Below are 26,580 nucleotides of genomic sequence, written 5' to 3'. Positions count from 1 at the left end.
CAAGTGACACATAGGAAATTGACCCCATTCCTATCTCCAGAGGTAGGTGCTGATGGGTCTAAATGAATCACAGAGCTTGCTGGGGATGGGCTTAGGAGCACAAACACAAGCTTATCGCTTTCCTCTAGAAAGTTCCTAGACAGGGGCACACTGTGATCTAGGTCAGTATGCTCAGCCTGGAGAGGAGGACTTCCAGTTCATGCTTCTCTTTCTTCTCTCTCCGTTTGGATGCAACAAAGCATATTACCCCTGTTCCTGATGGTACTCATCTCAGTACCATGAAGGAAATCATTGGGAGAGTAAAGCTAACACAGAGAGAAAGGTCAGATAAGTCATCATGCAGAAATGGAGCCAAAGCCTTAATCATTCTCCACCTGGAGGTCTGCTCTACCTCAAGATTTCTTGATAGGTGAGATGATAAATGCCCCTATTATTTAAGCTAGTTTTATTTAAATGTTATTACTTGCAGCCCAAAGCATCCTAGCTGATATGTGATATATATTTCAGTCAGTCTCTCTCTCCTCCTCTTCCCCTTTTTATTTCTTTCTTTACGTGGAGGCAGTCTACCTCTGCTGCTCTTCCAGTCTTGTGACCTTAGGAAAATTCTTCCACTTCCCTGGTGTTTGGTGTTCTCGTATTTAATAAAAGAGATAAATACTAGAATGATCTGTAAGATGCTTTCAAATTTTAATATGTATTGTAAAAAGATTGTATGCTTTTTACTAAAAAGACAAATGTCATATTAAGTAAGATAAGGTGCTGAGATGAGTTCAAACTATTTCAAGCTGAAAGCAGACAGCTGCCAAGGCAGTAAAAAGGATGGCTTGAGAAGACATGAAGCAACCTCCCATAAACAGCAGGCTTCAAGTCAATGAACACAGAAAATCAATGAGGTGAAAACCATGTACCCCTGAGAATGAATAAGGTGAAAATAAATTGACTGCAAAAATCATATATTCCCTTTCATAGTCAGCCAAATATACACTAAATTCTCAATCACTCCATTGTGCCTCCTGGCTCTATATAGCCAAAGAAGATAAGGAGGTAGGGTCCTAATGCCTGAGTCATGAGAAAAGGACAGTAGAAAGCACTGCAATGAGCAGAGAAAGAAGGAATGTTATATGGGTCAAGAGGCTCTGAAAGTCAATCTTAGAGACCTTCCCCTCTATCCTTTCCACATCCATGTGGCTGTTTTGCTCATTTTGAGTCTCTGGTTATTATGTGCTGGCAATGACCTAAGTTCCCAGTAGTAGTGCCCCAGTAAAGAATTGTCCAATTGCTGTTCCTACATAACTAACTACTGCCTCCAACAAGACAGGGATACAGTAAAGAAATCATTTCTCTCTCTCTCTCTCTCTCTCTCTCTCTCTCTCTCTCTCTCTCTCTCTCTCTCTCTCAGAGACAGGGTCTCACTATGTTGCCCAGGCTGGCAAACCCATGGGCTCAAGTGATCTTTCTGCCTCAGCCTCCTGAGAAGCTAGAACTACAAGCATTTAACAACCTGGCCTGGTTGTAGGGAAGGAATCATGAGCATAAGTAATTGAGTGGCTGTCAATTTGGGGATGAGAATAGGGGAGCATTACCCCTGAGAACTCAGAGACAAGCAAGTCTTTCTATGTCCCAGGTAGTGATGACAGTGAGAGCTTAGGAACCGTATACCATTGGTATCCAAATCACCAAGAGAAAGAGGTGCCTATTAACACATTATGGGATCCCTATGGAGGCCCTCTATCCTATAGCATAGTCCTGGCATAAAAACAAGTTCTACATATAATTGCTGCATTGATGACTAAACTGGGACGGAAGTAGGGGGAGAATACATCTAGTGAATATACTTTATGGTAACAAGATATAGGGGAAATTGAACAACAGTTAGAAAATTGGGGGATGTGCCTTTAAAGAATAATAGAGATGGGTCCATATAACAGTAAAATATTTATACTGATTCTCCGCTCACTTTGCCCTTGGAATCACCTGGAGAGGTTAAAAAATAATAGCTATCATGCTTGACTCTGTCCAGAGGAACTTTTATTCAGTTGATCCGGAGTGAGGCTCAAGTTTGGAACCACCGAAGTAGGGTAAAGAATGGTTAAAACTAGCCCTTACTACTGATTCTTCAAGTGCAGTTTTAACCATTGATAAGGTGCTTTTTACAATTGATGTGGTTTGGATAAGTGTCCCTGAAAGAACCACAGTTTGATACTACCAGGTGGTAGTACCTTAAGAGAGGAGGCCTACTGGGAGGTCTTCCAGTCATTGGGGGCTTCACTTGAAGGGATTGTGGGATGCAAGGCCCACCTCTTCCTTCCTTTTTTGCATCCTGGCCATGAGGCAAATCATTTTGTCACACACTGCCGCATGATGGACTGCCTCATCACAGGCCCAAAAGCAATGGGAATAATCAATTATGGGCTGAAACCGCCAAAACTCTAAGCCAAAATAATTTTTTCTCATATAAGATGATTATTCATATATTTTGTTCCAGAAATAAAAAGTTGACTAACACAATGATATAAGTATATCTCTGCTTTTCTAACTGCTAGTACTTACTACCAGAACCATCAGCCCAAAGCCCTCTCTTCAGCAATCTTAATGGTTTCTCCATTACTTGCAAGTTAAAAATCCTGGAGCAAATTAAAGGTTTTCTCATGCCTTCCTTCTTCTGATTCATCAACAGCAGTGTCATCTTTCACACTTAAGGCATGTACCAAGGAAATTTCTGACTTTCAAAAGTAAAGATTAAAAAGAAAAAATAAAACTTTTTAGAAAACTGATATATAAACCAGGCTTGGCAATGCACACCCGTGAACCCAGTGACTGCAGAGGCTGAGGTAGGAGGATTGCAAGTTCAAGGCCAGCCTCAGCAACTTAGTTGAGGCCCTAAGGAATTTAGCAAGACTCTGTTTCAAAATAAAGAATAAAACGGGCTGATGACGTGACTCAATGATTAAGCTCCCCTGAGTTCAATCCCCTGTATCAAAAAACAAAAACAACAATAACAACAACAAAAAACAACTAGACAAAAACAATTTGACTTATAAACATTTGTCAAAATCAAAGAGAGTATCTAAAAACAGAAACAGATCAGTTTAAAATTTTTTTCTCTTGGTGGACACAGATATCAAAAAGAGAAGGAACTAAAAAAGATTTGTTCAAAAATCATTAGATTATTTACTGATGGTCAGCTGAGCAGATGGGAAGCTAATTTCCCAGACACGGACTCTCTTTAAGTTCATTAAAGTTTATTTTTAAATTGTTTAAACATTTTATTAGCAATATTAACTTCTTCTTAGAAGGAAGATGAGAAATGTATCATGAAAAAGTTATCCGGACCAGGTTTGGGAATTTATCCTTTAAATTTTAAACTCTTGGGCTGTTCAGATATATAGTCACTCTTGCCACATAGCAGAACAATAGAGAAGAAATGGATGTCACAGAATTTTAAAATTCTCAGACAAGAGAGAATATTTATTTATTTATTTATTTATCTATCTATTTATTTATTTATTTATAGCAGCACTGGGAATCAAACATAGGACCTTGAGCATGCTAGGCAAGTGCTCTTCCATGGATCTACATTCCCAGTAAGCTATTTCATTTTAAACCAAAAAAATATTATTCTGGTACCATTTAATACTCAACCTAAAATCAGTAAGTAATGTTTTCAAGCTTTCTAGAGAAAAAAAAATGATCTGATCCAACATTTCTACACCTGACATTAAATTATTTATATATAAGGGAAAACGAAAAACATTTTATTACATGAGGATTCTTGTAAAAATAAATTATTCTACTTTATTCTTTGAAAAACACACTAAAACAGCATAGCAAAACAAAAAATTAAATTGGAATAAATATCTAGAAAGAGGAATGCAAACTGTAAGAAATATGACGAACAATTCATTAAGTAAATTTTAGAGCTTGAATAGGGTACAATACTGTTATTGTAAAATATAAAACAAGGAATGGGGGTATAGTTCGATGGTAGAGCTCATGCCTAGCATGTACAAGACCATGAGTTCGATCCCCAGCCCTGCAAAAGGAAGGAAGGAAGGAGGGAAGGAAGGAAGGAAGGAAGGAAGGAAGGAAGGAAGGAAGGAAGGAAGGATAGATTTCTTAAGATAGCATATTCTAAGAAAAATGGCACTACTCTCTCTACTCTCTTCTATGACATCCATTTCTTCTCTATTGTTCTGCTATGTGGCAAGAGTGACCATATATCTGAATAGCCCAAGAGTCTTCTGCCTGGTGGACATTGTTTTGTTTTGTTTTTTTTTAACATACTGATATTAGCTTCTAGTAAAATGCCTCTTCCCTCAAGCATCACTAAAGCTTGAGATGTTCTGAACTCACTCCTATATTTGGCACTACATGTGACTAATCCTAAAAAGACATTCAATAAATAAAGCAAGAGGTTATAATAAGGGTATAAATATGAAAATGGACAGCATCTTGGAGTTTTGCCCTCCTAGTCCCAAAGCACAGAGCAAAGGTCAATTCTTCCAAAATGTCTTCCTTAAGAAAGCCAAAGGAGAAACTTCATGACACACAGTAGGCAATTCATACATGATTTTTTTTAATTAAATAGAAACAATTTAGCCATTTTATAAGAATACGTGTGATAAAAGAATACAAATGTATTCTTAGGTATGTAACATAAAACCACAGTAAGTAATAGTTAAACATATCTTATTCATTGGATTTGTTAGAAGTCATATTTGAGGGCAATAGTTATTTATGACTACGTGTTTATGGTTCTAGAAATCCTGAGGACACTCAACAAGCCCAAAAAAAGAACTTTCCCCCAATCCTATACTGTGCAGAGTACGATTGGCTTTTAATTCATGAGATTGTGTTTTTGAATACATTTCCTAAACAGAACAAAATAGAATGTATTTTGTTGAAACACAATTCTTTTGGCAAATACTTATCAAATCTTTAGGTAGTGCAAGCACGTTGCTGACCATTCTGCATCTGCATTTTCTGCACTGTTTCACATGTGGCTTTTCATGCAATCATCATAAAACTCTGTGAAGGAAGCATGGGTTAATGTCATCATTTTTACAAGAGAGAACTGAAGTCCAGCAAGGTTAACAATTTTGTCCAGAAGTTAACTCTATGTAGAGTCAGGATTGAAAGGTGAATCTTTAACACATAATCCATTGATTGGAAGAAAAATCAAAGAACATAGAAATGTGCTTATGTGGTCCAGCTATTCAGTGGCCAAGAAGAGCTTCCAGTGAGCCCAAAAAATGTCTGTGTACTTACTGCAGGCATCCAGCCATTAGCCAAGCAGTCCTTGCAGAATCTGATTCTAATTAGTAGTTCACCACATACAATGTGCCAGGCATAAGGCCAAGGAGTTTCACATGCAATTTTTCATTTAAGTTAATAATCCCTGTAAACCTGTGCGCCTTTCCCTACTTTTACTTGCATCTGTCAAGCCCTTTTACACCTTTTGCACCTTTGTTCTCATGTTCCCTTTCACAGACTACTCTTCCTCTGGGTCTCAGCAGAGATATTACCTCCTCAGAAAGGCCATCCCTGAACACCATGTTTCAGGTTTCTCAAATATTTTGAATATTCTTTAGGACCTTTACATTTAGGGAGGGAGAGAGAGAGAAAAAAAAAAAAGAGAATTTGTTTACGTGGGTTATATTTCTCTGCATTGGGAATTAAAACAAAAATTTTAAAAATTGTTAATTCATTTAAAATAATGATAACAAATTCCTTACATGCTAACTTAAATAATATATTTTTATGGACAATGACTACATTCATCTAAAACAATTTATGAGAAGAGTTACATTAGTTTATAGTTTTGCAATTCTCTTTAATGTCTGGCCTAAGAGAAAATAGCTAGGTTCCCATATCTCTTTCATTATTAAATCTGCTGGGATATGTTGTTTTGGTTGAAGTATATAAAAAAAATTGGTCTCGTGCAGTTATGAAGTTGGAGAAAGGAGTAATATGGTAATAATCTTTTCAGATAGTATATATATTCTTATTTGCTATTACACCAATATTTGCTATGTAGTAGTTTCTGAAAGCTTAGTGGCAAAATGGAATCTGAAATTATATCAATTTTTCTACCCTATCACATTAAAATTCATTGGCACACATGTACTTAAAATGGATCTTTTCTCCATTCATGATTCTGTAACACTGTACATTGATCATTTAGAAAATAGTAGTTAACTGAGTTATGCAGCTCTCTCAAATGTTGGCACATTTCACTATACAAAGTCAAAAAAATCACTTTCATTAATATCAACATTGATGTCATCACTAAAAGGGTTTAAGTACCGGGAATCTGTCAAGATCAAGGTGGAAGATAAAAATTTTCCAAAATTTTAAATTTTACTTGAAAGCTTGAACTTTATTATGAATAACAAATATGTCAGTTATTTTCCTTTAAATGACAAGTTCACTTCACTTTTTTCCTGAGAAAATGTCTTCCAGTTATACAAGTGTGTATAACAATAATTTCCCTGTCAATCATATTTACCTAAAAGTGGTATTCCATGAACAGCAGCTAGTTTAGCTAGCAATTCAAACAACTGAATAAGTGCTTTACCTCAAAATAGCTATTCTATTTTGGTATATCGTAGAAATACCTTATGCATGGTTCCTCTAGAGTTTAGACCTGGAATGTCCCCAAAGGCTTGTGTGTTAGAGGCTTGGTCCCCATCCTATGGCACTATTGGTAAGTGGTTGAACCTTTAAGAGGCAAGGAGTACTGGGAGGTCTTAGGTCACTGGTGAGGTGGTGTGCCCTTAAAGGGGATAGTAGGACCCCAGCCTCTTCCTCTTCCTCATTGTTTTACATCCTAGCCATGAGGTGAAGAAACTTGCTCCGCCATGCATTCCCCAACTTGATGTGCTGTCTCACCATAAGTCCAAAAGCAATAGGCTAATTAAGCCTAGACTTAAATCTATGAAACTGTGAACCAAAACAAAGCTTATATCTTTATGTTGATTATATCAGGTATTCATTATAGGAATAGAAATCTGACCACACACTTCCTGTTTTCATAGAAAATATATTTTAAAATATGTATTCAGTGGTTGAGATATGATAAAATTAATAACTTTTTTACTGCTTCATCAAGAACACTCAAGTGAAACTGGCAACTTATTTGTTTATTTTTACAATAAGTGTGTGGTGGTGAAGAATACAATTGCTACTAGTGTAATCTGATGCCATTACTCGATACTTGCTGAGATGCAAGCAGTTTTATCCACCAAGGCTTTTACCTTATCAATGCAAAAGTCAATACAGTAGTCCCCTCTTATCCAAAGAGAATATATTTCAAGATCCCTAGTGGATACCCAAAGTTGCAAATAGGACCAAAACCTATTTATAAATATAAAAAATTATATAATTTTTTTCTATACATACACACCTACAATAAATTTATATTTATAAATGAGGCACAATAAGAGCTTAATAGCAAGGAATAATAAATAGAACAATTATAATAATATGCTTTAATAAAATTTTGTGAATGAGGTGTGTGTGTGTATGTGTCTCAAAATATCTTATTGTGCTCAACCTTCTTGGGATAATATGATACAATTCCCCCATGATGAGATGAAATGAAGTGAATTACATAAGCACTGTGACATAGTATTAGGCTACCCTTTAAGAGTATAGAACGGAAGCATTGCAGTACAGTGACAGCTGATCTAATAACCAAGATGGCTACTGAGTGACTAATGGGAGAGTAGCACATATAGCATGGACATGCTGAACAAAGGAATGATTCAAATCCTCAGCAGGATTGAACAGGACAGCATGAGATTTCATCATGTTACTTAGAATGGTGGCAACTTAAAACTTGAGAAATATTTATTTCTGGAATTTCCATTTAATATTTTTGGACCACAGTTGGCTTTGGGTAACTGAAGCCACAGAAAGTGAAACTATGAATAAAGGGGGAACTACTACACAATGAAAAGTGGAAACTAACATCTTAGTGTTATCATGAAAATTATCTTGACTTGTGGACTCCCTGAGAGTGTTTCAGCCTCTATCCCCACTCCCTAGGAAGGATGTGCAACCACATTTTGAGAACTGTTACCATTTCAAGAGGAGTTTCCTTTGCTTGCAGCTCTGTCTCATGGACCTGATCACTTCTTACCATTATATACCATGCTCTTTTTGTTTCTCCTTTAAATCTGCTCCCACCCCACTTTGAACGTAAGTTCCATGAGTTCTATATTTCTAGTGACTATCTTGGTAACTACCACATTGTAGGTACCCAATTATTTTTGGTTGATCAACTAATTTTCCATATAAAGAAGTCAAAATTAGAGGGGTTGGTGTTCATCCAAAGGAAAAGGAAAAAGCAGGACTAAAGTTTGAAAGTTGGCCTTTTGCTAAGTCTTCTACACTAGTCATCAATAAGAGAAAGTTAATTAGAAAGAAGCTTCCACAAAATAGTATTTTATATTCATATCTGCAAAACCTAATGGATGACTTTTTGGCTTTTGTTTGGTCCATCTGCTTATGTTGAAGGAAATAATACCATTGGATACTACTGAAATAACAATGAAGATGTTAAACTAAGAACCTCATTCCTTATCTCTCTCCCACCATCTCCCACCAGGGGCACTATTCCACACCAACTTTCTGAATGGTCAAAGGCTACAGTGACTGAGGGGGAAAAGGATCTTCTGACAGATGGGCCTGCAGTTTCAGCTTCTCAGGAGGCTGAGGCAGAAGGATCCCTTGAACTCAGGAGTTCTGGGCCAGCCTGGGCAACACAGAGACCAGAAAGTGAGAGAATGGAGCAGCAGTCTTTTTCCTGTCCATTTTCATTGTGTGACAGCTAGCAAGAGACCAAGATCATAATCCTAATCATGCTTATTTAATTATTTTTTTTTCAAACCAGTCCTTTTACCTGTAAAATGACAAATAATGTGCATACAAAGCCTAGCACCAAATGTTGCTTGCATTCTCATTAAAGGTCTGCAGGAGTGTGTAGCCACCATCCCACCTGATCTGAATTTGCCTTTTAAGAAAATTCAAACATACACTGGACTTGATACTGGCACGTCTTGATGGACCTTTTTCAGATACAGGCTAAACACCAACAGTGTGGCCATAGCTGGCCGGTGCTTAGGCTTTCAAAAACCACAGGGAAGAAACACAGCACTCTCCCCAATCACCAAAAGCCTGGGGCGGCTGAAATGGACAGCTGCGGGGCGCTGAGGGGCCTGTGGGCTGCGGCAGGAGGCCGGGGCAAGTGGCTCAGAGCCCAGGCAGCAGCCACAGGTGGAGCTTGCTTGGGGCTGCTTCGCGCCTGTCCGAGTGGTTTCCCTGCACCTCTGGCTGCGCAAAAATCTTCAAAGGCATTGAGAGGAATGAGCCAGGGTTACAGCAAGTGCAGTATCAGCAGGCTCACCCCCTTTCACCATCACGGCCATAATCCCCTCTTTGTGTTCTCAGCAAGCAACGAACCATTTGTAATTCCTCTCCCTTTTCCAGGTCCAAAGACGCCCAGGAGACCAGCCTTGATCATTACGTTCCTCTCCGTCGTGCAAGGGGTAGCTCTGGGTCAGAGGCAACAGCTTCCAGCCAGTTCCGGGGCCCACAGAGCCCTGGGCAGCTCTTCCCACACTCAGTAGCCTGGGGCTGGTGATGCATTCTGATGAGGGGAGGAAGTGGCCCAGCCAGTTCCTGGGGCCAGAGAGGGAGACTAACACCTCTCACTGGAGTCCTTAAAGGAAAACACTTTGGGGACCATTAAAAGTGAAAGTGGCTCTGCTCACACAAACAATAACCACAAAAACCCTGAATCCATGCTAAGAGGTTCCAGGGGAAGGAATTAGCTCTCTCAGATTTACTTATTGCTCAGAATGCCAGGAATTGGTCCAAAATTCCCAGGATAAGAGTAGAATAGCCAAGCTGGAATTGAATTTTCTACTTCCCCCCCACAACCTCCCACCCCAGCCCCAAGACTATGTTCCATTTACACTAAGTCTGAAAAAGAGGAGAAAAAAAAAAAGGTGGAGGTTCTCAATCCATCAGGAAAAAATAATAACTAACAAACCTTCCCTGTCTGAGAAAATCTAGGTTCTAAACTGCTCAAATGTAATGTAGCATTTAATCTCACACATTTCTCTGAGCATAAAATACATGTTTATTATTCCCATTTTGCAGACGAGGACACCAAGGGCACAGAGGTATTAAACAAACTTTCAATTGGATGAAGAAACTCCCCTGAGTACTGCTCCTTTTCTGTTCTATAAAATCAGGCTAGTTAGCTGGCCCTTGGGAATTTACCTGGTTTTAGGTAAATTCTAGCTCCACCCCTTAGACAAGCGTTTTAATCTCTCTGAGACCCAGTTTCTTTATCAGGAATGAGGGCGATCATTGTTGACTTTTCAGGAATGCTGTGGATATCAGATGTGTCCACACAAAATAGTTTCCCATTGTCCTTCCTGGAGTGGAGACCTTAAACATATGTCCTGAGAAGGGCACCACTCCTCAGAGAAACTTCTGCATCTGCTATTTGTTATTCAGACATTGGAAATCCCCTATTCCAAGGAGGATTCCTTGTCCTTTAAAAAATTCTTTTCTCAGTATATTGGATATACTACTGAATTTAGGTTGCTTCCCACAGGTATTACCTTGTAACTTAGGAACAAATTACTAAGCATCATGTTGGTTTTATGGTTAATATCCTGGTCTAGGAGGGTGGGGAGAAAGGTTATTCCTTTTTTAAGCGTGAACATAGCTAGGGAAGCCACCAGCGATCTCTTCATTCACTGCCCAAATCATGGCTATACAATTATTGTGGTGGGATTTCCTCAGGTTGACCCCTGCTTTTGAAACACTGTATGAGGGAGTATTTGAAAAAAATCAGGAAAGCCTGATGGAGAAACTGTGCAAAGGAAAAGGGAGCACAACAAATTCTGCAAAGAGCAGGCCTGGAAATGCAGTGTGTTCTCTGCAACACAGTTGAAAGTAAATGTTTCCCTAGAACTCTGGAACTGGCATACAAAGACCTGATCCCATACAATGGAATGCTTTCAGAAGAAATGCCTTCTGCAAGGTACACTGTGGCATAGACTCAGAGGTCAACCTCAGTCACTTGTGGACATTGCTCTTTGCACAGTAGGAAGCCTGTTTTTGTATTAGTTAAGGTTGTTGCCTTGCTATAGCTTGGATCTGAAATGTCCCCAAAAGGCTCATATATTAAAGGCTTAGTCACCAGACTGTTGTACTATTGGAAGGTTGTTGAACCTTTATTAGGTGGGGCCTTCTGAAAGGAAATTAAGGGGACATGACATGCCCTTGAAGGGGATTTTAGGACCCTGGCCCCATTCCTCTCCCTTTGCTTCCATGTTTCCATGTAGTAAACAGGCTTTTTCCACTACATGTTCCTGCCATTATGTATTATGCTGCCACAGGACCAATGCAAATAGGGTCAATCAACCATGGACTGCAACTTCTGAAACAATGAGTGAAAATAAACCTTTCTTCTTTACAAATTGCTATGTCAAGTATTTTGTTACAGTGACAGAAAGTTGACTGTCTTAGTCACTTTTTTTGTTGCTATGACCAAAATATCTTGCATGAACAACTGGTTTACCTGGTTTTAGGTAAATTCTAGCTCCACCTCTTAGACAGGTGTTTTAATCTCTGTGAGACCCATGGTTGGCCAGGTTCACTGCTTTGGACCTGAGGTGAGGTGTAGCATCATGGCAGAAGTATGTAGCAGCGGAAAGCTGCTCAGCTCATGGCACAGTGACCTACTTCCTCCAATTAGGTCCCACCTCCTACAATTTCCATCATCTCCCATTAGTCTGTTCAACTATCAATATATTAATCCACTGATGAGCTCAGTGCCTTCATGGTCCAATCACTTGCCCAAGCTGCATCTCTGGATATTGCTGCATTGGGGACCAAGCCTTAGCACATGAGTCTTTGGGGTACATTTCATATCCAAACAATAGTACTGACTAATACATGTCTATTGCCTATGACATGAGTACCCCCAGCCTATGAAGATGCTATATTTGGCTTGGATTAAGGTCCAAGAATCAGGAAAAGTGGTATTTTTTTTTTCCCTATGAAAATGTGAATTCTTGCTAGGTAAGATGGTACATGTCTATAATCTCAGCTACTTTGCAAGGCTGAAGCAGGAGGATTACAAATTTGAGGATAAACTGGGCAAAATAAAATAAAAGGAGTTAGAGGTGTAGCTTAGTAGTAGAGTGCTTGCCTAACAAGTGTGAAGTGCTGGATTCAAACCACAGCACTGAAAAAAACCAAGGTAAATTCTGAAATTAAGATTATTTCCTTCAATTTTACAGTTTACCTTTCCCATTTTGCTCTGATAACCAGGAAACTTAACGTCCAATTTTATCAGTTTTAGCAGAAGTGTAAGGTTGACTGACCCATGCATCTCCATACCATAGTGGATTTGATCTTTTAATCCTATCCACATCTTCTGTAGTACTGATTCAATAGTTATTGTTATTATATAATATATACTCTAGATAATGTACCCACTCCACTGTGAAACATTACAGGAATATAAAAAATAACATAAATAAATGTTTATAAAACCCTCTAACTGGGACCCAAGCCCTAACAAATTTCTAAGGAAGAGCTACCTGGTACTGTGAGTCGGGCTCTTCTGTTTTTTTGTGAAGACACTGACTTATAGGAATTCAATAAGAATTAATGATGTAGCTGCTCCAGAGAACTTTAAACTACTTCAGAAGCACAGAATTTATCAATAATAGCCACAACAACCAAGGATGTTAATACTCTTCTGAAACCGAGTAATGGTCTGGCTCTTGATGAATATTGTCTCCCCTAAACCCTGCCCTGATCTGCTCCTTCCCACCCACCTGAGCCCTGGGGCTCTTATTTCTTAATTTGCAAGGTTGTTTCAGGTTTGTTTGATTTTTTTTTTTCATATAATGTACAAAATAGTCCCTTGGGGTTTTAAATTCAAAATACCTAGCTGGTAAAGCAAAAGCCCAATAATCAGATGTGGTAATAATTATAATCATCCTTATTCACTATTTTGAAGAGTCTGCTTTTGTTTCATAGTGGAGGACAGGAAAGTAAGTATTGCTGTCCAAATATTCTCCATTAAGGTGGCAGGAGATCAGACAGCACCAGGGATGATGCCACCTGAAGCTAAATTATCACTTAATATACATAGTGAGCAGCTGATGTCAAGAAGTGAGCATCAAGCTTCTTGCTAACATGATGAGCAATGGCCATCTGTCCCCACAAAGCCTGGCAGCATGACCTTCAGTCCCAGGCGTTGCCAGCATGGCCCTTTCCCATGATGAAGGATGAGAGAAAGAAAGAGCAGCTCAAATAATTTTCTGTTATTAGCAACAACAAAAACCAAAGTGCTCATCCATATTTTTATTGCATATTTTCTCCTAAAGAAAAATAGAGGAAGAATCAACAGGAACCCAGAGAGCAAGTTAAAGCTTACTGCTGCCTGATTCTATTTTCTTAGAAGGAAGATGTATGCATATAATTAATATGCACTCAAAGAGCAAAGCAGAGCACATGCATTATATTAGAAATTCCTTCATGTTTTATTAATTTAAGCTACATGAAAATGTCTAGCTGGAACAAAAGCACAGATCAAAACCTCAGACCACTAAACCTCTATTGACAAACTGCAATAGTCACTCTAAACTTGGTGACTACTGTTGTTGGCAAAGAGAAAGTACACGATAATAGAAGTAGGTGAGAACAAATTGCTACAAAGATATAACCTTGCCAGTGAGGGGTTTGTAATATAGATTGACTCATTAAATCCTTACGTGAATTGAATGCATTTCCCCATTTGTCTCCTGCATTCTTTTCTGTGTCTGTCATACAAGGGATCGTTAGCATCATCAGAACAAAAAGGGGGAGAAAAGTAAGCGCCTGCTTCTCAGTGGGAATCCTTCATTGGACAGAGAGTAAGATAACCATGTCCAAGATCAACACCACCAGACATTATAAAATGTTTCTCTAAGCCTAAGTGGTTCTCACAATATCAAGCAAACATGTATGCCGTATGTTATTTTTGTAAAGAATTCTATTTTTTCACAACCTTTTACTTAGCTCTCTGGATTTTTTATGTCTTTTAACGTAAGTTATTTCCTAAGAACTTGGTTTAATAGGCCATTTAAAGAAATAGGAAACATTCTATAGCACAGTAGGATAACTACGGTTGACAACAATTAATGAAATATTTCAAAACCAGCTAGTAGAGAGGATTTTTAATGTTCCCAGTACAAAGAATGATGTATATCTGAGGTGATGGATATGCCAATTAACCTGATCTGATCACTACCTATGGTACATATCTATTGAAATGTCATGCTGCACCCCATAAATATATATAATTACTATGTATCAATTAAAATATTTAATGTACATATTTTAAGAAGTTGGTTGGTGTATACCCTTAGCATGTGCCAAATCATGATGAAGAAAATAACTCATCATGGCTTAAGCCATAAAATTATTGAGTTGGGGCATGACTCAGTGATAGAGCACTGATCTAGCATGTGCAAAGCCCTGCGTTCCAACTCCAGTACCAAAAAGGAAAAGGAAAAGAAAAACAAAAAGAAAGAAAAGATCATTCATTATGGCCCTCTCAATAATCTGGAGGGAGAAATGGCTTCAGGGTAGGTCAGCAGCTGAAGGGTGTCCTCATGGGCCCAAACTCTCCCCTTTCCTCCGTTCCACCATGCTCTGTATATTGTATTTTTCCTGCTAATATTTGTCAGCTCAAGGTCCAAAGTTGGCTAACAAAGCTTCAGGTATCATATTCTCCTACTAGCATCCTAGTAAGCAAGAAAGAGACAGAGATAAAAAGTTTTGTCCTTACTACACTTCCTTTTTATTCAGGAAGAAAAGCTCTCTTAGACATCCTTATTGGCAGTGCTGTTTCATATCCATCCCAAGACTAATTGCTAGTGAAATTAAAACAAGTTTTGGCCAATCATGATTCACTCCTGGAACAAAATCTCTGCCCAGTAGTTCTGAGGTGGCCAGACGGGTGGATATGGGCAAATGGCTAATGGATAGGTGAGGAACAGTACCCTAATATATGACCCAATAGGCTCAGGGTCATCCTCCTCCTTGTTCTCCAAAACCTCCACCACCCCATGGAATTTCCGTGGACTTTATAAAAAATGGCCTATGTAAAATAGCTGCACACCAGATGGGATATTATATTCAAAACCTGTTTCCTTTATGTCTTTCCAAGCAGTTCCCTATTATTTTTCATTCTTCTAGTGTTCTATGTATGTAATTTTTCTTTCTTCTGACAGCATCTGTCTGTTACTCTTATGTTTGTCTCTGAGCCTTCTCTCCTATCACCTCCCATGTTTGAATAACTTAGCAATTGTACATCTACTCATCCAATTTTATTTCACTAAAAATCTAAAAACTCAAGTGAGTCTGCTTATAGTTCCTACATTCAGGGTAATAGTATTGAAGCTCTGACTTCAGTCTCTGGGATCAGAGCTGTCAACAGCAAGGCAAGCTTCCTAGGCAATTTTCCTCAAAAACAACAGAGGGTTAGGCAGAAGGCCAGAGATCAGGAGTCTCTGAGGGCTCGTGATTGAGCTGTGCAGTCTGTAAGCCCTTGGTCACCAGTATGCTTTCTTCCATTTATCTTCCATGAGCGATTATCAGATGCATTCAGTTGGTGGGGGTGAGCAATCTTCTTTGAAAAAAAGATTTCTTATTGAAGCACTCAGTCATCAACAGCTATTTCTACCCCTTCTCCCCCAGGTGGAGTCCAGCTCTGCGTCATGTCTCAGGGACAAACTTAACCTAAGGCAGGACATGCTCAACCAGCTCTACTCCCACATTCGAGCTCTAATTGCTTGTACAATCCTAACAGAACATTTATAAAGAAACTGCTGGTTTCCTAAAAAGAAAAAAAAGACAGAAAGAAAGAAATCCAGATGTACCTGGCTTGACAGAGAGGGGAGATTCTCTCTGTAGGGAAGAGGCAACAGGATTTTGAAGCCAGAATTATGGTTCTCTGTGAATGCTCACTGATGATCGACCTTCTCACAACCAAGGCTGATCTTGTTGGGACAGGTCAGGGGAGGGGAGCTGCACTCCCTCTCCCAGGCTTGGGTGTGGCCATCTCTACCTTCCCCTTGACCTTCTGGGCTACAGCTGAAGCCAGGTTACAACAGACAAATAAGATTTTTCTAAGAAATAATAAGGAGGAAATAAACCAAAACGATCACTATTCAGCTTATCATAAATCTACTTCAGCCTGGCTCAAGCTCAACTTCTTATTATCAGAAAACATCTACAACAGAATGATCAAAGGGCTCTCTGGACTGCCAAGGGCTGAGAGCAACTCAAGCGTTGAAAGCAGTCTATCTTTTTCAGGGGTGATTTTGCCCACCAGGGGACATGTGGCAATGTCTAAAGACATCTCTGGTGTCACAACTAGGAAGGAAGGTGCTGATGGAATCTAGCAGGTAGAGGCCAGAGATGTTGTTAAATATGTGGTAATGTACAACATCGATTTCACAGCAAGGAATTAACTGCCCCAAAGTGTCCATGGTGCTGTGGATAAGAAACCCTATCCTAGAGGAATACACTACCCTACCTTTGAAGAAAGACCAGGGACTGTGGACCTTGTTCTGCCAGCATTTGCCCATTACCAACCTGAAGGCTTAGAAGGAAGGGGAAGAGAGACCTAAAGGACTATGTACTGGAAAATCATGGTTGATCTCTGCAGTTCATGGGAGAGGGAGGGTGTGTTCCCCTCTACTTTAAGACTGAGTAAGAGAAGACTTCAAGAAACCTACTCCATCAACTTGATACAAGTCTTCTAGAGTTTAGAAGAAACATGAGCGGGTGTTTGGCTCTTCAGGGACGCAAATCTAAGCACAGGAGGTTGACTAGATCTCCGGCAGAGGTGCTGCATAGGAAGGAAGCTACAGTTCTACCAACAGCACAAAAAGGCCAGCCTAGGTTGTCAATAAATAAATAAATAAATAAAAAACAAAAGAACAACAAAAAATAAACCACCCACCTACAAGGATCCTTTGGTGGAACAGACTTGTCCCTACACAGGGACAGCTTATGATGATCAAGGAGCTGAGCATGGCCTACAAACAAGCACCCAGGGGAAATGCATGGCCAGAGAGAGATTCTGAGAGGGGATTTCTGAGAATCCCACAAAGAACTCTGTGAGAAAGCATAAGTCCTACCTAGACAGGACCAGTGCAGATATCAGTGGTGTCTACGAGCTCTCTGCATCCCACTCAGTGTCCAACCCCCAGGAACCACAGCAGAAGCCAATGAGTGTGAGAAGAGGGTGAGCAAGGAAAAGGGGAACTAGCTAGCCATGCCCTTCCCCAGTGACCTTCTAAGAAGGAGAGAGACCCAAGCCGCATAGGACAAAGGCTGTTGTAGGATAAAAAGTTAAATTGGCACCAAGCTAAATAGAGACATGTGATTGTTTGACTGGACTGGGACTGTGTTTATCTAAGAATAATTATCAAGGGAGGTAAAATGGTACAGCCACCATAGAAAACAGTATGGCAGTTTCTCAGAAATTTTAAAATAGAATTACCATGTCATCTAGAACTTTAACTTATGGGTATATATTTTCAAAATAATTGAAAGCAGGGACTCAAACAAGTATTTGTACACCCATGTTCTTAGTAGCATTATTCATACTAGCCAAAAGGTTGAAGTAACCCAAGAGTCTATTAACAGATCAAAGGAAAAACAAATACATATACAATGGAATGTTATTCAGTCTTGAAAAGGAAATTCTGGCATAGGCGAAAACATAGGTGAACCTTGAGGACATAATGCTAAGTGAAATAAGCCAAACACAAAAGGACCAATACTGTATGATTCTCTTTACATAAAGTACACAAAGTAGTTAAATTTGTAGAGACAGAAAGAATGGTGGTTGCCAGGTGCTGGGGAATGGAAAGTTATTGTTTAATGGAACTGAGTTTCACTTTGGGATGATGGAAGAGTTTTGGAGATGGACAATGGTGATGGTTGGACAACAAGTGAATGTACTTAGTACTGCTGAACTCTACACTTAAAAATGGTTAAAATGGTAACTTCTATGTTACTCTTTTTTTTTTTTTTTTTTTTTTTTTTTTTTTTTTTTTTTTTTTNCTTTTTTTTTTTTTTTTTTTTACCATGCTTCAAACACTGGAAATGAACAACAACAAAAAAATACCTATCAAGTTTATTTGATCTGACCAAGATTCCTTCCAAAGGGAAAGGAAGAGTGAGGCCAGAGTAAGTTTAACTGGGGTCAATAGGGGAAAAAAATGAAGTCAATTTCTACCTGCATCTTAAGAGGTTCCAACTATCTAATAAGCCAGCTACTCTTCTTTAAACTCCTGGCATTTAACAACACCCCAGACTCTAAGTGTCCCTTTGTTGCCAGCCTCCAACTTGCATTCCTGGACCCTTGCCATTGGTAGTATCCAATTAAGGGGAAAAAAAATTCTTTTCCCAGGGCTGAAGGCTTGCTCTCTGGACTCAGCTGGTGTTTTCCAGAGCTTAGTAAACCATTACACAGTGGTACAGACACCATTGTGGTGACCCAGTTTTTTCCTTAAATTAACAAAAAAATAAAATTGATTTTTTGGGGGGTATACTGACCTATGATGTTGAACACATGCAACAATTTTACTTTGGAAGTCACAATAACACCAGAAGTCCCTATAGTTGTGAGGTCAGGAAATAAGAAGAATACCCAACTCATATAGAGAAACAACAAAAGCCTGCAAATCTTTCCTACTGTGTCAGTTTCCAACACTTTTCCTCCAAGACATTCAAGCTCAAAACTCATTACCTGCTGTGTCAGTCAGCTTCACATTACTATGACAAATGCCTGAGATAAACAACTTATAAAGAGAAAAGGTTTATTTGGGCTCACAATTTTGGAGGTTTTAGTCTGTGATCAATGAGCTGTTGCTCTGGGTCTGTGGTGACACCATGATGGTAGCATGTGAGTAAGTGGCAGAACTACTCACCTCATGGCTGGAAAATAAGAAAAGACAGAAAAAGAGGGGGAAAAAAACAGGGTCCTAATATCCCTTTGAAAACCACACTCTCCACACTCCCCAATAACTTAAGACCTTCCACGGGCCTCCACCTCTCAAAGATTCTACCACTTCCCAGTAGCAACACACTGGGCCTTTGAGGGACATTAAATACCAAAACTAGAGCACTTCTTGTAATTATTACTCTTTGTTCCCACACTGAAGGCTGGAGCACAGATAAGGAAGGCCGTGGGTGGAGTGGGCGAGAGCTCCACCATTTCCTTCACAAAACAGAAAGTGAGCACACTGGAGTGACAGTTTATTGGAGTGACAGTTTATTAGAGTGACTCTATGTAAACATAGCCTTGAATCTGCCTTCATGCATTTTTAAAAATTTCTGCTGCTTCATTATCAGCACTAAACTGCGATATAACAGGTATCAACAATTTGACAATTGAGAACAAATGCCAGTTAGTAAAAAGAACTTTGACCCGGTTTCAAATCCTGGTTCTACCGTTTACTAGCAGGGCCTTGCCCTTGAAATCTTTGTGCTTCAGATTTTTCATATGTCAAGTAGGCCTACAGTTGTTATGGGGATTTGTGAGATAAAGCACTTAGCACAGAACAGGTTTTCCATAAATGGCAGCCTTCTGTGCATGTAGCTGTGGCCTAAAATGGAACCTATAGAATTGTAACAAACAGGACTTTTTTTCTAATTCCATCTAGGCTTTTATTATGGAAAACAATTGTGAGACTCTTTCTTTTCCTATAGCCAGCCCAAAGTACAAGTCATAATGCTTCCCAGGACTATGTATATCTATTAGGATGCTTTCAGTTACAAGAACAGAAAATGCAGCAAAATGTACCTTAAACCTTACAGCATTTATCAACTCACATAACAGAACTATAGACAGAACAGTTTTAGGGTTAATCAGTGAGTGGACCCAGATTTATGTGATCAAGGATCCAAATCTTTCCTTCTTTCTGTTCTCTCATTTCCAGTACAGTGACTTTTGTCTTAATGTTTGTAGTCTCACAGTCACAAGATGGTTGCAGTAGCTCCAAGCATTTATTTCACCCTTACACAATAACTTCATAGAGTTAGAAAAATAAAGAGTTTCTGCCATGGATTTTTTTTTTTCCCCACTCACTAGCTTGTTTTGAAAAGCAAAAATAATCCTTTCACAGAAGGTCACTACTTGGCAATCTTCCATTCACATCCAATTGGCCAGAATTGTATCATATGTCCATGCTGAACCAATCACTGGCAAAGAAAATGAGATAAGCAGAAATGTCTTGGACCAATCCAGATTCACCCCAGGAGGACGTTTTCCATAAGTATAATAATACCAGCAAATAATAAACAATTGTGTCACTACACCACCAAAAATATTATCTCCAGGCTAAAACACTGTCAGAGCTCCATAAATTTTATGGGTAAATAAAATATGTAGTGTAGAGCTATAAATAGCTATGAGGCTTGGAGTTTCTACTAGCAAACGGACCATAAGAAAAGTGAGTTGCTTTGGTTTCTTTTGGATAGCTCTTCTCCCCATGTTTCTGTCTTGTTTTGGTCAGATATTCATTTAAGTAATTACTTCAGTGTTTTTATCAAAATGATTTATCATATTTTTTAAATGAGTAATTTCAAAAGGTATGAAGGAAAACAGCAACAAATCACTACAAATCCCCCTGCCCAGTATTAACTGATGCTAATACTTGATCAGCACCATTGAAGACAACACATGCATATGAAAGGTACAGAAATGGAGCACTACAGATAAATTAGTTAATAAGAATGATGTGATACTTTTGCTCTGAATTATTAAAAGTCTTAAATTTAATTTTACTTGATTTTAATTAGGAAACATAATTTGAAGTGAAAGTATTGCCAAATTTTAAATGAATATTCCTTGGCCACAGATAGATTTTTTTTTAAAAAAAGAGAAAGTTTAAATGTGTATGAAATTAGATAGTTTTTTTATTTTTTAAATACAAGTTTAATTTTAGTAAAGATTGATAAATGGAGTAATTAGCTTTTTCCTATTCCTATTCTCAAATTCTTGCTGGTGGTATTATTTTGTTTTGTCACATTTTTGATATTTGCACTATCTGCTCTATAACCATAATTCTGAGGCCAGGTGTTTTGAACAGGCCTTATTTGCTTTCTTCCTTTGAGTCTTTTGGAAGCAAAGTTCCTGAAAACAACAACTTCACTTTGCTCTCCCTGGATTCTCCAACTGGGCAAATGGGTGACTTCAAGAATGTCTAGCCACATGCTATCATTTCTTATTCTGCACTTCTTAAGCTGTTTCTATCTTACAGCATAACCTGGTCTTATCTATTCTTCAAAGGCTAAGTCCCACAACCTTAAAAATGTCTTTTCTGTCTACTTTTCACATCAGAATTTTTACCTTTTCTTTGAAGTCTTCCTAAATCTATTGTCTGTACCATTATCTTTACTACTTAACCCTCTACTGTTTGTTGCATATTTCACACTGTGAAAGAAGAGTTACGGCCACAATATAATGCTAAGTGCCATCAGGAGGGTGTATCTGTGTTGATGTTAAGTTCAGAGTCTATGTATTAGTTCCTTGAATAGATCATAAGTTTCTTGACAGCAGAGATTAAATCTAATGGTACATTTTTGCCTGGCACAGGGCTGAGCACTTAATATATACTCAATAGACAAGAACTCAGTTGAAATAACTCTACACAAAGGTATGCTAGAACAACATCCTCTGACATAAAGGAGTTTAAAAGTACAGATATACCCCTGCTTATTAATCATTAAGAACAAATGGCTGCTAAGTTCTCCCTACTTAACCCTCTGGTATAAAAGCATGTCTCCAGACTTCATGGAAGGAGATGATCTAAAAACTAGAAGATAACTGGATCACTCTCTGTGAAACCACGTGAAGAAATTGTATGTGTATACACACAAATATATACAATGTGTATATATATAACATACACACATATGTTGAGAATTGAACCCAGGGCCTCACTCATACTCTGCTTTTGAGATATACCCCCAGTCCTAAGAAATTCAGAATTTTTTTTCTTATTTCTTTATTTTTGGTGGGGAGGCGGTACTGGGGATTGAACTCAGGGGCACTTGAATATTGAGCCACATCTCCAGCCCTATTTTGTATTTTATTTAGAGACAGGGTCTCACTGAGTTGCTTAGTGCCTCGCTTTTTGCTGAGGTTGGCTTTGAATTCGCGATCCTCCTGCCTTAGCCTCCCAAGCTACTGGGATTACATGTGTGCACCACCGTGCCCAGCCAGAATTTTTAATGACAAAAGTTATTGGTCTGTGGAAAAATGGTATTTTTGATTTATGAAAATCCATTTTGTTCATTAATTTGACAAATATCATTGAACAATTACTATGTGCTAGCTTCTGGGGATTGTTGAACTTGATAAAATCCTGTCCTCAGAAGTTTAAGGGAGAGGAAAAAAACAGGCATTAAACAAATAAAAATTATTTTGGTGGATAATTCAAGAGATGAATTGCAAGTATTAATGGGGGTCAGAATCTGAGAGAGCCTAGCTGGTCCAGGGATCAGAAAAAACTTTACTGAAGAAGGGTATATAACCCAAGAGCTGAACAGGAGTTGAAATTCCTTTAACTTAATTAGAAAAAAAATTAATGGGAAGGTTAGATTTAAGGAAATCTTTTTTTTTTTTTTTAAAGTGCTGGGGATCAAACCCAAGGCCTCTTGCATACTAAGTACATGATCTTCCACTGAGCTACACTCGAGTACCGATTTAAGGAAATCTTCACATATAGGTGTGGAGTCAAAGGTAAATGCAGACAGAAAAAAATAAAGTGACTCCTTTAAAACATTCAGCAATAAGTTAAAGATAAACAAGAGAAAAATAACCACAGGTAACATGTATTGAAGTAGTATTTGTCAGAGGACTTGAAGTCTTACTTATAAAACAACAACAAAAATTAAGTGAGAATATCTACTTAGTTGAGAATATCTACTTGCAAATGTCTGTTCCAAATTAAGAAATATCTCTATTTTAATGCTTTAACACTCTGTACCATTGTCTAGGCTTAAAATAGAAAGGGGCACTGCTTATAATTCAGACCTGCACATTAACTTTTTCCCACAAACTAGAAACTTTTGCTGTTATTGATGATCACACAAAAAGTCTCAGGGCTACATATTTTCATAATATACCTACCAAGTAATCATTTGCTTATAAAATAAATATTCACATATTATTCTAGATTCTTAAAGTAAGAATTAATTGGATGCAATGTCTTTTATCCAAGACATTGTAGGAGATATTTCACAATTCCTAAAAAAAAAACCCAGATAACTCTCATTGTATTAACTAGATATATTCCAGCAGAGTGTGTGTGTATGTTTGTATGTGTGCACATGCTCAATTGAGTATGTATTATTGGAGAGAGTCCCTAAATCATGTACCATGATTTTTTTCATTGATTTCTAATACAGTAATGAAAAAATGTCAAGTTAAAGAACAAAGAAACTCTAGAAGTAAAGATTTTCCACATAGGTGTTACAGAAATACCAACTATATGCTTTTGGGACAAATGATTTAGCTACTCACCATTAGCCAAATAAGGTCTGAGTCACCTCTGTTTTATTTGCAAATGTCTGTTCCATTAGCCCCAAATCATTTCCCTCCAACCACCGTCTTTATTCATGCTTTGAATGAGACCAAAGACTTAGATGAGTTTCATGGACTCTCCTAAGTGCATTTAAATGCAGGATCTGCCCTGGGTAGAGTAGTTCAGTGGTAGCATGCATGAAGCTCTGGATTTCATCTCCAGTAAAGGGGAGGTGTGGGGGTAGTAATAAAAATAAATAAATAAAGGTTCTCCACCCTCAGACATTCTAACTCAGTAGGTGGGAATGCAGAGGGCCAGAATTTGAGTTTTTCTCAGGGCCCTCTCTAAGTCATACCAAAGCATGGACTAATTGGGAACCCTTGATAACACCCTTTCCAGATGCCACTTTCTCTGAAAGTCTTGCCTTATCCTTTCAGCTCCACTCTGTTCTCCTAACCTGCACCTTAGCACTTAGCACACAGTAACCAAGTGCTTTCCAGCTTCTCCCTCTCCCTTCCCCTTCAGAACCTCTGTAAAGCCCAATGTCCACTATATTACTCTTTCTACTCCTAGTGCAACACTCAGATTCTTTTAATCATTTGTACATAGTCATGGAATGAATCAATAAATGAACGAATCAGGGGAAAAATGTTCAGTAATTTTTTTTTTTAAGATAAAAAGGTTAACATAGGGCCTGGCCCTATGGTCCTGGTAGGTCTTGGAGAACCTCCTGTGCTCCTCCTTCCAGGTGGGCACTCATCTCCAGGAGCAGGTCATTTCTAGGCAGCCCCACAGGAATGGCCTTTCTATGAGCTCAGATTTCACGCTTAGCTCTAGGATTTTTTTTTTCTTTGATTAAAAGTGGGGTTGTGAAATTAGACTTCACCACCCACAAACATTTAATTGCACAAAATCATAGGCTTGAAATTCCAGGTTCTGAAAGATTTCAAATTCGAATGAAAGAGAAATGTGTAGTTTGGGGGAGAATTCCAATTACACTTTTACAGGGCGCTACCAATCAATTTACCTCCTAGCTTCCACAAACACCATAAGAAACTTGTTGTTTTTTCTGAGAATTAACTGTTTCATTAGATGTGTCTGGACAATTACGCACAATCAATCTTGAGATCCTCGCAATAACAGGAGGGCAAAGTGGTTGCATGAAGAACGAAGAAATAAAACGGGGAAATAAATGTGTAAACAAGAGCACGATCCAAGGGCTAAATGGAGTTTTGGTGGGCAGAAAGGCAGCTTTGGATGCGCGCTTCCGCAGCAACCCCTCAGTCCCACTGCTGTGAAGGACTGAATAAATGGGAGTCAACAGTGCCCCTTAAAAAAAAAAAAAAAAAAGGAGAGAAAGAAAGAAAGAAAAAGAAAGAGCAACCAGAGGACGTAGCTGTTTAGGAATGCCTGCATCGCGATTCTTATTTACCATTGCAGAGCTTAAGCCTTGCTGCCTACGCATTCACAATATAAACAGGAAGGATTAGAGTGACCCACGTCCCAAAAGACTGAAGCAGTCCGGGAAAAGCTCTGGTTACCTTGCATCCTGAGCAGCCTGCCCCTTGATGACAAACGTCCCAGATTCGGGCATTCTTTTGTAGTTCATGGGAAAGCACGGCTAATCCGTGCAAGCCAGCGCGCACACATCCCAGCTCCATTCAGTTTGTCCGCACAATGCGCTCGCTGAGCTCCAGACCGTGGCTCCTCTGCCGGTCCTCGCTGGGCCCCTTGCTTCACCTCCACGTGCGGGCGCCGCCTCGAGGAACTCAGTGCAGAAGAGGGTGGGAGGGCTGTGTGGGAAAATTAGAAAGAAAAAAAAAAGTGCTGGCTGCAGGGAGAAAAACAAGATAGATCAGTTTGGTCCTTTCCCTCCAACCAGTTCTTGCTCACTTCTCTATTCTACCCGGGATTCCCCTCACCTTCTAAATTAGATGTGTCTGGACAATTATGCACAATTGCACTAATATGCACTAATCATCCTCCCTTGGCTCTTTTACTTTTCTACTCCATTGGCTCATTTAGCACTTACCTTCTTTTTTCTTTCTTTCAATGAGGTGCTGGGGATTGAACCTGTGGCCACGTGATTGCTAGACACTCTACCATCATGTCAAATCCCCAGCCAAGCTCTAAGAACTTTTCAGGGAGTGACTGAATCGTCATGCCCGTTCTGTAAAGTTGTACATATTATAGATGAGAGGAAACTGAGGCACAAATTAGTCGAGTGGGCTCTAGAGGTGGAATCAGGCCTCCAGAGCTCATTCTTCACTGCTAATTTACAGAAGTTACTCTTGCTGTCACTAGCACAAAACCCCTCTGTAATCTGCTCTGGGAGTCCTGACACAAACACATCTGTTTCCATCTCAACTGCCTCTTTTAGAGAGAATGCAAGGTCACAAGCCAGTCAAATGGAGACTAGACAGAAACAGTTCACAGTTCATCAAAACATTTTCACCAAAATGCATAAAAAAGAAAAACATTTTCATCAGCAAAGCCTGGCTGGGATGAACATTCTCTTGCTTCTATAAGGGTTCCTGGCTCAATAGAGTCTCCAGCTTCACCAGCTCTTTCCCTCAATGAGGAGGTTTAAAAGCCACACTGTAGTCAATGGTGTCCTCCCCTGTGGTCCTAGCTTCTGCAGAAGCTGGGGCAGAGAGAAACTGCTTGAATTTAAGAGTTTGAAACTAGCCTAGTCAACATAGGGAGACTCCATCTCAAACAAAACAAAATAGTCAAGTTGCAGAAAGCATGAACCATTGGCCTTGGACATTCTTTAATTGGATGAAAGGAGGGTGTTCCAAATGGCCAAGAAATATATGAAAAATTATTCAACATCTCTAGCAATTAGGGAAATGCAAATCAAAACTAAGTCACTTCAGTCAGAATGGCAATTATTAAGAGTATGAATAATAATAAAGGCTGGCAAGGATGTGGGGGGAAAGGCACACAC

General features: G+C 39.0%; 1 long non-coding RNA gene across 3 annotated transcripts in view; it reads right to left on the bottom strand.

Moving 5' to 3' along the window:
* Positions 1-25,487, bottom strand: part of LOC125618463 — a 51,626-nt gene extending 26,139 nt beyond the window's left edge. Inside the window, exon 1 of one of the 3 annotated variants that reach the window (XR_007349734.1) lies at positions 25,172-25,487. This is a non-coding gene — a long non-coding RNA (uncharacterized LOC125618463). The remainder of the gene's footprint in view (positions 1-25,171) is intronic. The other 2 variants (XR_007349733.1, XR_007349735.1) reach the window with 2 other exon arrangements.
* Positions 25,488-26,580: the final 1,093 nt, after the last annotated feature.

Source organism: Marmota marmota, unplaced genomic scaffold (assembly GCF_001458135.2).
Source record: "Marmota marmota marmota unplaced genomic scaffold, marMar, whole genome shotgun sequence".
In the NCBI taxonomy this organism is placed as follows: Eukaryota; Metazoa; Chordata; class Mammalia; order Rodentia; family Sciuridae; genus Marmota; species Marmota marmota.
The sequence above is the reverse complement of the archived record's forward strand: the minus strand, read 5'-3'. Positions and strand labels throughout refer to the sequence as shown.